The following is a 14,175-nucleotide window of genomic DNA, read 5'->3' on the forward strand; positions in this document are numbered from 1 at the left end:
AATAAGGGGAATAGGTCTCCATAATACTTTCTGGGAGCTCCACCATTCAAATGCGTCCATAATGGATGAATGGGATATGAAGTTGAAACCGAAATGAGAGGCCAGCTTCTTCCAAAGGGCCTGTGTGTGGATGCAGTTAAGAAGTATGTGCATATTGTCCTCTGTCTCAGATAGGCAAATAGAGAAAATAGCTGGGCCATGCCAATTCCTTTTTTGAAGGTTGGTCCAAGTGAGGTTTTTGTTGTGATATACAAGCCATGAGAATAATATAATTTTGTATGGGCATCCAGATTTCCAGAATGTAAGTGGAAATATTTTCTCGGCATAATCATGTTGTTCTTCTATTAAGGAGATATATATATCTTTAACAAAAACATTTATCCTGCCTCCCTTACCCTGCCATACAATGCTGTCCTTTTCCTTGGTCCTATATATCCCACTGCTCTTCATATTCCAGATTACCTTATCCCATTGGGCAGCCATTTGACCATGAAGGCCCAAATCTATAGCAGATTTCCATCTAGGAATAGCACCCTGCCATTCCTGAATGACCTGTGCCCAATAAAATATACCTTTTTGTTGAAGGAAAAGTAACAGCCAATGAGGTATAGACCAAACATCCTCTACACCCATGATAGAATCAAGACCAATGATAATGTTGTTCCGTGATTGAAATTTCCAAACTAGATTTTGTTGGGTGTGGAGCCTGATTATCTTCTATATTCAAATGTTTCAGCCGGATGTATACCCTAGGAAGACTATACAACCCTCCACGCGGGGGGGTGCAGGGGGAATTTTCCACCCCGCGAGGATCCAGGGGGGTAAATCCCCCCCGGCTGGGTGGTTCGGGGGCCGTCGTCATTTCTTAAGTGCATGGAGTATTGCCAACATTTCTTTCTCATAAATAGCTTTGTGTAAAAACTTTCCCTTGATTGGACGACTTTTGAAAGCAATGGGTCTTTCATCTTGCATTAAAACAGCACCAATTCCATTTCCTGAAGCATCACATTCCACAATAAAGGTTTTTGTGAAGTCTAGTGTAGCTAAGACCGGTGCTTGGCACATTGCCTCTTTAAGATGCTCGAAGGACTTTGTTGCTTCTGGAGTCCATGAAAATGCATCTTTCTTCAATAATGTTGTTAGAGGTGTTGTTATTCTCCCATAATTCTTAACAAACTTGTGATAATACCCTGTCAACCCGAGAAATCCTCGTAGATGCTTTATGGATGTGGGGATTTTCCATTCCTTAATGGCTTTAATTTTGCTAGGGTCTACCTTAACTCCTTCATGAGATACAATATGACCCAGATATTCCACCTCTTGTACTCTAAAGAAACATTTGGATCTTGTTGCATATAATTGTTTCTCCTCCAATAATTGTAGCACCCTATCAACATGTTCAACATGATCCTTCCAAGACTTGCTATAGATTAGTATATCATCAAAAAATACTAACACAAATTTTCTAAGGAATGGTTTGAAAATGGAATTCATTAAACCTTGAAATGGTGAAGGTGCATTGGTAAGGCCAAAAGGCATGACCGAAAATTCATAATGACCCTCATGAGTTCTAAATGTTGTTTTCGGAATGTATTCAATCTTCATTCTGATTTGATGATATCCTGAACGAAGATCCAACTTGGTGAAGTAAATTGATCCATGCAATTCATCCAGTGATTCATCAATGACTGGAATGGGAAACTTATCTTTCATAGTGAGCTTGTTGAGCTCCCTATAATCCGGACACATGCGCCATGATCCATCCTTCTTGTGCACCAATACTACTGGAGCAGAGAAGGAACTTTGACTCGGTTGAATTATACCAGACTCTAGCATTTCCGCAACCATACATTCAATTTCACTCTTATGGGCATAGGGATATCTGTACGGCCTGATGTTTGGAGGAACACTTCCTGGAGTCAGATGAATAGCATGATCATGATCACGAATAGGTGGGAGACCTTTGGGAGTCTCAAATACCTTGGAGTGATTGTCCAAGACTTTTTGGAGATCTGGAGAAATAGATGATTCCAATGTGGAAACATCTAGCAAACATAATTGTGCAATTACACCTCTTTGTTCCTTTTTTAGAAGTTTTGTCATACCGTTAGAGCTGATTATCTTTCATGATTTCCCTGCAATACCTCTTAATTCAAATTCCTTTCGTTCCACAGAAAATTTCATGAAAAGTTCTTGAAAATTAAAAGCTATTGTACCCAAGGATTGTAGCCATTGGACTCCTAGTACAACACCTCCCATTGGAATGGAAATCATTGGGCTAGTCAATACATATTCTCCCATGGATAGCTTGATATTATGGCACTTTCCAGAGCAATTTATTGTTCCTCCATTTGCAACCATCACTTAACACTCTGGTGCTGGATATAAGAAGCAATTTAATTCTTTTGCTACCTTACAATGAATAAAATTGTGGGTACTTCCTGAATCAATCAACACTATTACCTTTTTCTTCTTGATTTGTCCTTCTATATTGATGGTTTGAGGAGTGGTAATTCTTGCCAATGCATTACAAGATATGGTCAGATTCATTTCTTCTTCATCTAGGCTTTGTTCCTGGAGTATATCCTCTTCTTTTGACCTTTCTTGCTCCTTTTCTTCTTCCTCTTCACAATCTATGTAGAATAATTTCTTCTCAGCACACTTATGACCTTTAGTGTATTTTCTATCACAACTGTAACAAATCCCTTTTGCTCTTTTTTCTTCCAATTGTTGTGGTGTCAACCTTATAGGTTGTGGAAGACTAGGGGCAACAACACTTCCATCTTTATAGTTGTGAGTGGTATGCTTCCTGGTTGCCATAATTTTTCTTTCCATTTTTCTTGCTAACCTGAATGCCTTCTCTAATGAATCAGGTTCCCAAAGGCGAACATCATGTTGGATATTATCCTTTAAAGTCCCTATGAACACATCAATCCTATGCTCCTCTGGAATATTTTTTACCCTTATGTTCAATTTTTGGAACTCCTCAATGTGCTCCATTATTGAACCCTTTTGTTTGAGACTTATCAATAAAAAAGTGTTTATTTTTGTATCCTCATAATGTGCTGTCAATTCTTCCGTAAAAATGCCCAAGTGATAATTTTTTTACGAGAGCAAAGCCATTGATATCATACAAACTGATTTGGTTCCAAATATAAAGTTGCAATATATACCTTTTGTGTGTTTTGCACATTATTGAAATCGAAAAATTGCTCCATCTGTAATATCCATGTTGCGGGATCCTTGCCATCAAACTTCCTCATATCGATTTTTGGAATATCATGGGTCTTCGATCCAACATTAGAGTCTATGGAATCATGATTAACATTTCTTTTGTTCTCATCATGAGTTTCCTTTACTACCCTTTCACCATTAGTGACCATTTCTTGTAGCAACTTATTCATATTTATCTTCAATTCTTCCATCTTATCATCCATGCCATCAATTTTAGAGTCCATGCCATTCATCTTAGCTTCCATGCCATTCATCTTAGCTTCCATGCCATCCATCTTAGCTTCTACGTCTTTCTTTAAACAATCCATCTTAGCTTCTACACCTTTCTTTAAACCATCCATCTTAGCTTCTACATCTTTCCTTAAACCATCCATCTTAGATTCTGTCGCTTTTTGTGCAAGTGACACTTGTTGCACTTGGTCTCGTAATTTTGATATATCATGTTGCATTTCTTCCTCTTCTTCATAAGTCATGCTAGAGCTTTCAGGTTGCTTACTATGTGTTTGCATTTTCTTTCCTCGGGGCATCAATTACCAATTCAAACTAATTTTTCAAACCAAGCTTATGCAAAAATTTAAAAAAACTACACACCTTTTTTCACTGTGTAGAAGCTTGATATTGAATCTGATGTATCTCTGCAATTTCGGATCATCCAGTTCTGAACTTGCGATCTGTAGTAGCCCTATGTGTCCTCTTTCCAATGCCACCAGTCTGATCCAAGTTGGATTCTCCAAGGAAGAGTTATGCACAATCTCCCAAGATGACCTAATTATATATTAGTTCAGTAGAGTGAACTTGTACGACGTGCCACAAGTCACCCTTTCGACCTTTGGATCTAAAAACGATATACAAGAAACTATAGTTAGTCCTCTTTCTGTACCTTCTTACGAAATTTCAATCCGATGCTCAGAGAGAAAGTTATGATGATTTTCCCGAGGTCACCTATTTGGAACGTAGTTCAGGAGTCTGTTTGGAGCAGCAAAACCCTAGAATCCAAAGCTCTGATACCAAATGTTATGAAACCAGCTCAAGAAAAGATAGAAAAGATAGATCAACACCTTAGAATTTAGCCTCTTCGAGGGGGCAACCTCATTTACATTACATAAATGAACAATTCTTGGATGATTCAAATGGCAAAACCTCCTTTCTATATATAGGAGTCTAAGGAGTCACAATATAACCCAGCCGACCTAACAATAATAATATAAAGCCACAAAAATAACAATAGAGGGATTCTATGGGGCATAATAATAACAATATGGGGGCAATAGGGGCACAACAATATTAATAAGGGATACAACTACAATAGTAATGGGGTAATCACTAGTATTATAGGGACCCAACAGAAGGTATAGACTATGATGAGAAATTTGCACCTGTTGCTAGATATACGACCATCCGCTCGATCATAGCCCTTGTCGCTTCACAAGGATGGAACCTACATCAGATGGATGTTAAGACCGCGTTCTTGCACGGCTCAAACAAAGAAGAGGTCTATGTGGAGAAACCCGAAGGATTTGAGATTTTTGATCGAGAATCTCATGTATGCAGGTTGAAGAAGGCTCTCTATGGGTTGAAGCAAGCACCCCGAGCATGGTATGAGAGGATCGACAGCTACTTGATGAATTTGGGATTCACTAGGAGTGAAGCCAATCCTAACTTTTACTTTAAGGTTTAAGATGACAAGCCTTTCATACTGGTGCTGTATGTGGATGACCTCTTTCTAACAGGTGCAAACCCTCTCATTCACAAATGTAAGAGGGAGTTGGCTTCTAAATTTGAAATGAAGGACCTAGGACTGATGCACTATTTCCTAGGACTTAAAGTGTGGCAGAAGCCAAGGGAAATTTTCCTATCTCAAGGAAAATATGTGGTGAAGATTCTGAAAAGATTTGGTATGGTGGAGTGCAAGCCTGTGACAATCTCAAGGATCTTAACTTTCAAAAGTTATATGGTAGTGATGTCGAACCAGATTTGGGAAGTGCCTCTGAGTTTCAAAAACTCATTCGCGTTGATGTTCTTGGTGAACCTCCATCCGAACATATGTTTTGCAATTAGTATTGTGAGCTCATATTTGGTTGAGCCTCACTAGATTGGTGCCAAGAATCATCTAAGATGTCTTCAGGACACAATCTCTCATGGATTGAGATACACTACCGGAATTATGAAACTACATGATTATTCGAATGTTGATTAGGCAGGTAGTGTGGAGGATCATTGGAGCACTTTTTAGTGTTGTTTCTCTTTGGATTCTTCTTCGATATAATGAATGAGCAGGAAGCAGAAGTCGGCTGCCATAAGCACCGTCGAGACCAAATACATATCTACGAGTATGATCTCGTATGAAGCTACCTGGTTGGGGAAGCTCTTCAGTGAGTTGTTTGATCACATACCACTGTGATTCTCTGTAACAACCAGAGGTGGGATTCGATTATTGAGGAATCCCATATTCGTAAATTGCTCTAGTAGATAGACATCATCTAAGATATGGTAAATCGATGAGCAAGGAGGCTCCATCACAATAATATGATGTATAGGTCGATACACCTTGTCAAACCCCCAAGGAAAGATCTAATTTGTGATTTTCCCAAACGACTTGGAGTCATCCAGAAACCCTTTTACAAGCATCCTGCATGTTGCATACATTGAGCTCTGGGAGCTCTAAGGGCTTGCGGTTCTTACTGGAGCAACATACGACCACAGGGTGACTCACCCTCCCCTGGTGGTGTGCACTGGAACAAGATGATTTGCTCTATTGTGGGACAAGATGATTCACTCTCTTGTGGAACAGGATGATTCGCTCTCTTGTGTAGCAGGATTGATGTGTTCTCCTTTGAGGCCTGGATTGATGTGTTCTCCATGGTGATTGTAGCAGGATTGATGTGTTCTCCTGTGAGGCCTGGATTGATGTGTTCTCCATGGCAATTGTAGCAGGATTGATGTGCTCTCCTGTGAGGCCTGGATTGATGTGTTCTCCATGGAAATTGTAGCAGGATTGATGTGCTCTCCTGTGAGGCCTGGATTGATGTGTTTTCCATGATGATTGTAGTAGGATTGATGTGTTCTCCTATGAGGACAGGATTGATTAGTTCTCCTGTCGAGGCATCCTACCCATGCAGTCTGGGACCAGTGGTAGGAGTGGTACTTACTATGAAGCTGACTTCGAGTCAGTTGAGACTGGCCTGGGACCTGTGGTATGCACTCTGAGACTGACTTTGAGTCAGTGGAGGATGATACTGGTCTGGGACCAATGGAGTTGTATTCACTATGACACTGACTTCGAGTTGGTTGAGACTGGTCTGGGACCAGTGGTGCATACTCTGAGATTGACTTTGAGTCAGTATGATACATCCTTAATCATTTCTTCTTCTTCATAATTCGTACAAAATTAGAGCAGAACAGAATAGAGCAAAGCCATACAGATCAGTACAGGGCAGAAAAAGACAAAGTAGAACGGGCAGAATAGAGTAGAGCAGGGCAACGGTTAGGTTGTACATGGTAGTGCATTTGATGGATGAATAGCAACGATTGATAGACAGATTGCAGATGAAGTTCTCCCTAGTTGAGAGGGAGTGTTAAAATTGGCAACTAGGACAAAACTTCATTTGGGTCATCTTATTCATAGCTGATAATATTTTTATTAGATTCCTCTCATTGAGAGGTGTAGGATTGATATAAATATCATCCGATTCCAATAAGTATTCATGGAGATATGAATTTATTTTGATTATGGAATTATTATCAAGCCGACCTACAACTCATGTAGGCTCAGAAGCCCAACAGTCGAATCTATTCAAACACCAACATTGTGTATAAATACAACAGGACTTTTCCTCATTTTCACTCACTCATCTCATCACATCTCTCTCTCTCTACTGCGTAGAAAAGAGTCTCTTCTCTACTGCACAAAAAAGGGTCTCTCCCTCACACATATGAAGCCAGAAGCTGCTAAAACTAAAGCTGCAACTGCAGAAGTAAAGATTGACCTACATGGACTAGAATATCTCCTCATCTAAATGGTGATGTAGGTTCATCTGAACCTCCTCTGGAAGTCGCAACGTTTGGTGGTGGAATCAAGCCGATTCGACGGTCGGTTTGTGAGATATTGCCTGCCCTAGTTTGATGATGAAGCTGCTAATGCTGATGCTGCTGATCTAGGGTTTGCTACTTCTGATATGAATCAGATTTATTGTACTATTTCTCTCTGTTGAATTATTGAAGATAAAAGAAGATTTGATCAAAGGGTTTCCCCACACATTGTGGGGTTTGTCCCTGGCTAGCCGCCACATCTTGTGTCTCTTATCTTGGCTTGTTTTCTATCGATCATTTAATGTTCTATCTGCACTTTACTTTATGTACATGTGATTGCTAATCTGTGGAATATAATAAGGAAAAAAAGTAAACTATTATAAGCATAGAACATACCATAAATTAACAGAGAGTCAGGCGATTAAGACAAATGTATGAGACAATACCAGAGGAAAGCGGATAAAACTGACAGAAATATGAACATCATTATGCCATAAGGAATTCTCAACAAATCAAATGCCAACATACTGCTTTATGTTAGTGCAAAACACTGCTTTATAAAGTAGGTTTCCATGTCCACTATTAGAAATATAGCAAATGCTCCCCCTGAACATGTGTCATTTGTTCATTGTCAAGACTTTATCAAGAATAGACTTTATCCTTATCAAGTAGGTTCCCATGTGCACTATTAGAAATACAAAAATTCTCCCCCTGAACCTGTGTCATTTGTTCATTGTCAGGACTAATCATATTCACCATTAAAGTCATCAAAGAAACTTCATCAATCAGTAAATCCATCAAAGCAACAATTTCATTTAGCAACCATCATAATCTAATATTACTTCTAAGTTTCATTTGAGCAACAACACACTGTAACCAGTCAATATCAGAAGCAGAGGGCCAAAGAACCACTAACTAAAGTATACTAGAACCTCTCTTTGAGTTTGTCCCATAGTTTCTTCTTCATAGAGAAACATATGCTACTGTCAAGAACCAAACTCGTGTATATACGTGACTGTCCTTGATGGGATTCGTGTACATAAAGTAGATTTTTGTAATTTAAGACTCAACTCCCCTGTTACACTAAAATTTGTCACCATGACTATTTGCAGTTAGTATGGCTCCATCAACTGTCATACTATCCTCCTTGGCAAGCCTCATACCTCTGCTCTCCATGTCAAACTTCAAGAAAGAGAGAAAGTCATTAAAAATATATATATCTCTGGGTACACAGTTTCTCTTAGCCTTACCTACGTGTACGCACTCCAAGTTCACAATACCTGCGTACTTGTACGCTCTGTATGTAAAGCAATGGGTGCGTACTCCTGTAAAGGTCAAAAGGCGCAAGTTTCACTCCAAAAAAGTTACTTGTGGTCATTTCTAGAGCCTTCTAGAAGCTTGTTTGACGTGTATGGAGCGCCTCCAGATGGTTCATGTATCCCTACCAAAGAGGAACTTATCCCATCAAGAGGGGAGCTATCCCATCCAAAGAGGGGCTTATCCCATTGATGATGGACCTGAATAACTTCCTCTAGAGCACTATAAATAGAGGCATTGGGCCAAAGGGAGGGAGGTTGAAAGCTGAACATTCCTAAGGGTAGATGCTGCTGGAATTAGGACTCCCTTGTAAAGCTTGAGAGGAGAGATTCCCATCCTTTCCTAGCCTTATTTGAGAGTGGGTGAGCTGATCAAAGTAAAGGAAAACTCTTGCTGGACCCTAGGAGGGACTTGCACAACACCAAGGCTCAGGTTGTAATGGTTCCTTTTGTTACCTTTTAATGCAAATGAACTTATTTTTCTCAACAGATTGTTATTCATGGTTTGTTTCATATACTCCTTGGTCCATATGATAGATATGTATTGTTTTATGAGTTTATTAGGTGCTATTTAATCTTTTGGCTTGTTAGTGAATGAAGGTTTCGAAGAGAAGGAGGAGCTCATCCGAATCGGCGAGGCTGGACTACTACAAAGCGTTGGACTAGAGGTATGTTAAAGATCCCCTGATTACTTGTAATTGCAATGCATGTTTAGAGAAAAGTAGCTTTATTTGTCTTGTTTGTCACTAGAAAGCTTTTGCTTCTAGGGAGGTCGGTTGTGTCTGCACTAATGACTCTTTCCGCATGACAAAATGGCGACTCCGCTGGGGAATCCATTAATGTAAATGTTTTTTTCCTTTGTATGAACTTTTGATCTGAGAAAAGTTATTTGTTTTCTGGTTTTTGGCTGTCTGACTGTGTATTTGGGTGGGCTAGCTTAGGGTTAAATTAGATTTTAGTTTTTCTTTGTTTTGCTCGAAGTACGCAGCCTCTGAGTTGACCACAGTGCGTACCTGTACGCACTTTCGCTTTGTGCACAGAGCGTACCCGCACCTGTGCAAATAGGTCGCCTGCGTACCCCTGTCAAAACTAAGAAAATTTCATTTCCTTCTTTTTGCCTTTTATTTTTTGTTTTTAATTCGTTTTTCTGCCCAGATCCATTAGTTTTCTGCCATAAATCTTCACCTAAGCTTTTTCCGTTAGTGTCGAGGGTTTTAGTAAAATTCATAGGGATTTTGCCTTAGGGTTTGATTTTTAACTGGTCCTGTAGTGACTTTGGCATTAGAGGTTGTCGAACTTTGGATCTCCTTGGTTTTGTTCAGTCCTCTTAGGAGTTGGGCCTGTCATAGAAATCACCCTTGTGAGAGACCTACCTTTGTGTCTTCTCTTTGCGAATCTCGAAAAAGTTTGTTATTTGAACTTTGAATTTTATTCTTGAGAAAAGAACAAAAAGATTTTGATTTTTTGTTTTGACTAGTTTTTGGTTCTGCATTCACTAGTCCTTAGTTACATTTTGACTGAGTAAAACATCCAGGAATCATCTTTAGTAAGCTTTTAACTCGTTAGATTTATTTTTATATTTATTTCTCTTAGATTTGCTTTTGAGTGAAATTGAGTTGATTTGATTGCCATAGCTTTTTTAACTTTGATTTTTGTTAAAGTAAGTTTTACATGCTTTATTAATTAGGAAAAAAATACAAAAATATCTTTTGAAGGAAAGTTTGCTTTGGTAGCATTTGTGTCTTTGAAAGAAAAAGGAATTTTCGTGAATTGAATAGTGGTCATGTGTCGTATGTTTTGAAAAGAAAAAGAGTTTGTTTCTTTGTTTTCATTGCCAAGAAAGTTGTTTTTATTTCGAATTTGCATTCTCCAACTCTCTTAGCTAGGAAATTCATTGAAAAAGGAAAAATTAGTGTAAATCATCATAAGTGCATCTTTTTAGTGGATTTCAGTCGAGTCTACACACCACCAGTTTCATCTCCACTATCTTTTGTCTTAAAAAAGCCATAAAATTAACGCTTAAAGTAAAATCAACTTAGTAACTTTTATTTACTAGGGCTCTGAAACACCAATATAGATCAGGCTAGTGTCTTGGAGTAGGAGAGTAATTAACTCTCCAAGACAGCAAAACCAAACAAGTAGCTCATCTTGTGGTAGGATAAATCCAACTGTTTCATTTGTACTCTGGGAAAGCTCCTCTTAAAGGAGAAGCACGAGCTCCTGTCCGAACCAGTGAGGGAATCAATCCTCCCTCATTGGGAACGACGCCAGACACGCACGTATTACAAACGGTAAACCTCGGATTAACCATTGTCGAGAAGCCAGGGGTCACTTGTTGGTAAACCTTGGATTATTGTCAAGGAACCGGCAAGGTGATTGAGCTTGATACTTTGCCCTTGCGTGCTGTCGGAGTGTAGACTATTCCCCCAGGTCATTTGTTGTTGTTGGCAACCTTAGTGACCATTATCTTTAGGATTCTACCGAGGTGACGGTGGAGGGAAGATCCCACTGTACCTGGAGCAGACGTCGGCTAGACTCACTTGGATTTTTTGGGGGGTTCACTTCACTCGAGACGGTTAAAGTGGAGGAACTTGTGCCAGTCTATTCATTAAATAGGTTCCCGGGGTAACTGTTCCACCCTCCACTTCTGTACTGAATTCGGCGATGTTGGGCTTCATCACCAACTAGTGTTTTCGGTCCGAAAGGCTACTGTTTGTGCATGGTTTGACGCCCTAGATTCTTTAGGCGTGTGATTCAAGTTTGTTTGGTTCTTTAGAGACTTTAGGTGGTTTGCTTTGAGATTTTACTTTGTTTGTGTGTTCAGTAGTTAAAAAGTTTTTAACTGTGGCGGAATTATCGAGACAGTCCCGTCGACTTCGGGGCAAGTCTCCTGAGATTGTGTCCGTGGCCGAATTGTTGAGGAAATCCCGTAGACTTCGGGGTGAACCTCCTCAAGACATCCCAAGTCATTACGAAGGTTTAAAGGTCCTTGTAACTCCTAGTGGCAGTAAAGTAGGTTCACCTGAAGAAGGAGAATCGTCGTTGGTAGTCCATCCAGATTACCAAGGTCTAGAAACAGGTTATAATCCTGAAGCAGTTGCAGTTTCCAAGCTTGTTGGTAGTTTTTCATCTACTAGTGACATAGGCGAAGAACCTGAAGTATCTGAACCTGTTACTCCAACTTCTAGTGCACCAGATTCACCTAGGGTAGAAAGAGTCATCACCGAAAATCTTCCTGATGGTTTGATAGCTATTGAAGAACTTGCTCCAGAGGAAGAATTAGGTGTATCTATCCTTGAAGATCAACCTACTATTGATCTAAGGGAGCGTGAATCTATCTTTTACAGTCCTCCTAGAAGTACTACTTGGTACCTTTCGTTAACCAATTATTTAGACAACTCAGGGATAAGTTTTTCTCCACCTCGAACTCCTTTTCCACCTGGAGGTATTTATACTCCTGTAAATATGTCTGGTCAGTCGTCTGTGTTCACTCAATCTCCTGAATCTTTCTTGTACGGCGGTCCTTCTGTTCCCTCCGGGTATCAGTCACTTTCTGGTACCTTTGCGAGGGCATCTCCTCAACCCATTGATCATGGGTTATTAGCTGGAAACAATGGTAATAAACCATTGGGTGTAGGAGACATTTACATGATGTCAGGTTCAGTTACCGGTTCTCAACCTCAAGGTGGTCAATTACCACCTGGGGGGCAGCCTCAATTAACGCCTGGGGGGCAACCTCAAGGTACACAACTTGTGTCTGGGGGGCAACCTCAAGGACAGTATGTACCCATAGTACAATACATTCCTCAAGGTCAACCCCAGCCTCAATATGTACCCCAGGGTCAACCTCAGTATCAGTATTTACCTCAAGGGTATCAACCTCAGGGTCAAGGTCAACCCCAGTATCAGTATTTACCTCAAGGTTATCAACCTCAAGGTCAATACTTGAGTCAAGGTTATCAACCACCTCAAGGTCAATCATATGTTCAAGGTATGGGAACTGTGCCTTTCAGTTATCAATCCTATCCTCAATCCGGTTATGGATCTCAATATCCTCAACCTGTCATGGGTCAATACCCCGGAATAAACATAGTGTGGGATCCATCACAAGTTCAACAGGTATTGCAGCCAAATATACAGTTGTCATCTCAAGCTGGACAACCCTTAGTTGCTGGTCCATCCCAGCAACCAGTCCAGTCTAATGTTCAAACTTCTGTAACTTCGGTAGTTACTCAGCCGCCAATTGCACCTAGTACTCCATCTCAAACAACGGCTGCTACAACTACCGCAACATCTGCTCCTTCCACCACACTTGCTTCTGGAGTATCGACAGCTCCAGTTTCTACTGTCTCTACAACTACTCCTCAGACATCTTTACCATTGTCTGGATCTACGATTCAAACTACGGTTCAGATGCCTGCAGGACAACCTGGTTTAAATACGGTTGTCACTAGTCAACCACAATTCTCTTATCAACCGTACCAGGGACAGTACCAATACGGTCCTGCTGTCCAACAGCCGGTTTACCAGTATCAACCGTATCCTGGGTACACTTATCAACAACCTCAGCAACCCTAGTACGGTCCGGTTAATCCTAGTTTTCCAGGAGGATATAATATCCCGAATGCGATTCCTATTCCAAGTTATCCTGGATATCCTCCTCCTGGGACTGGTCTTGTGACCCAGAGTTTTAAGGATCCTAATCGGCAATTACCATTTATCGCAACTTTGGATTTACCAGACTTGACGCGCCTAACGAACGATCCAATACAATATCTTTCGTTCTAGCCGCCAATGCCAAATAAGTTGCCCAGTGATATACCCAAGTTCGAAGGTAAGTCTGGAGAGGATCCGTCCAATCATGTGATGACTTACCACCTCTGGTGTGCTTCAAATTCCATCTTGGATGATTCGATCCGCTTACATCTTTTCCAGCGTACGCTCATTGGTCTCGCGGCCAAGTGGTACATTGAGTTACCACGGGCCTCTTTTTACAATTTTAGTCAGTTAGCTACCTCGTTCCTAACTCATTTTCAGTTGTCGGTTAGATACGATAACGGCACGGAGCTATTAACTTCATTAAAAAAATCGACCTCCACTTATATTTCCGATCATATCCATGAATGGAGACGTCGACGGTGATTAGTGAAAGCTTTTATTCCGGACCAAATCTTAGCTGAATGGTTTGTTAAATCATTATTACCGAAGATTACTGAAGATGTAGCTAAGGCCGGAGTAGTTACTGAAGAGCAAGTAATTGCTCAAGCGCAGTACCTTGACTTAGTTTACACTCAGTCAGGTACGTTACATGAAAAGATCCCAGATCTTCCAAAGTCAAATCAAATCGCTGCTGCTCCTTCGGGATCTCATGCTGCTGATGGCATGATTGGTTCGGTAAATACTAAAAGCAAGAAGAAATCTTCAAAGAATTCTTCGCCCATTAACAGATTCCCCGACAGGAGAGTCTTCTCCTGAAATTTCTGCTGATATTCACGCTGTAGAGTCATCTACGGCTAAATCAAAAAACGGTGGGAAGAAGAAGGATAAGAAGAAGGGTAAAGCAGACAAGACTCCAAAGGAGAAAACAGAAAAGTCG

Source organism: Pinus tabuliformis, chromosome 7 (genome assembly GCF_031772625.1).
Source record: "Pinus tabuliformis cultivar Carrire ecotype Pingquan chromosome 7, CPIR1, whole genome shotgun sequence".
In the NCBI taxonomy this organism is placed as follows: Eukaryota; Viridiplantae; Streptophyta; class Pinopsida; order Pinales; family Pinaceae; genus Pinus; species Pinus tabuliformis.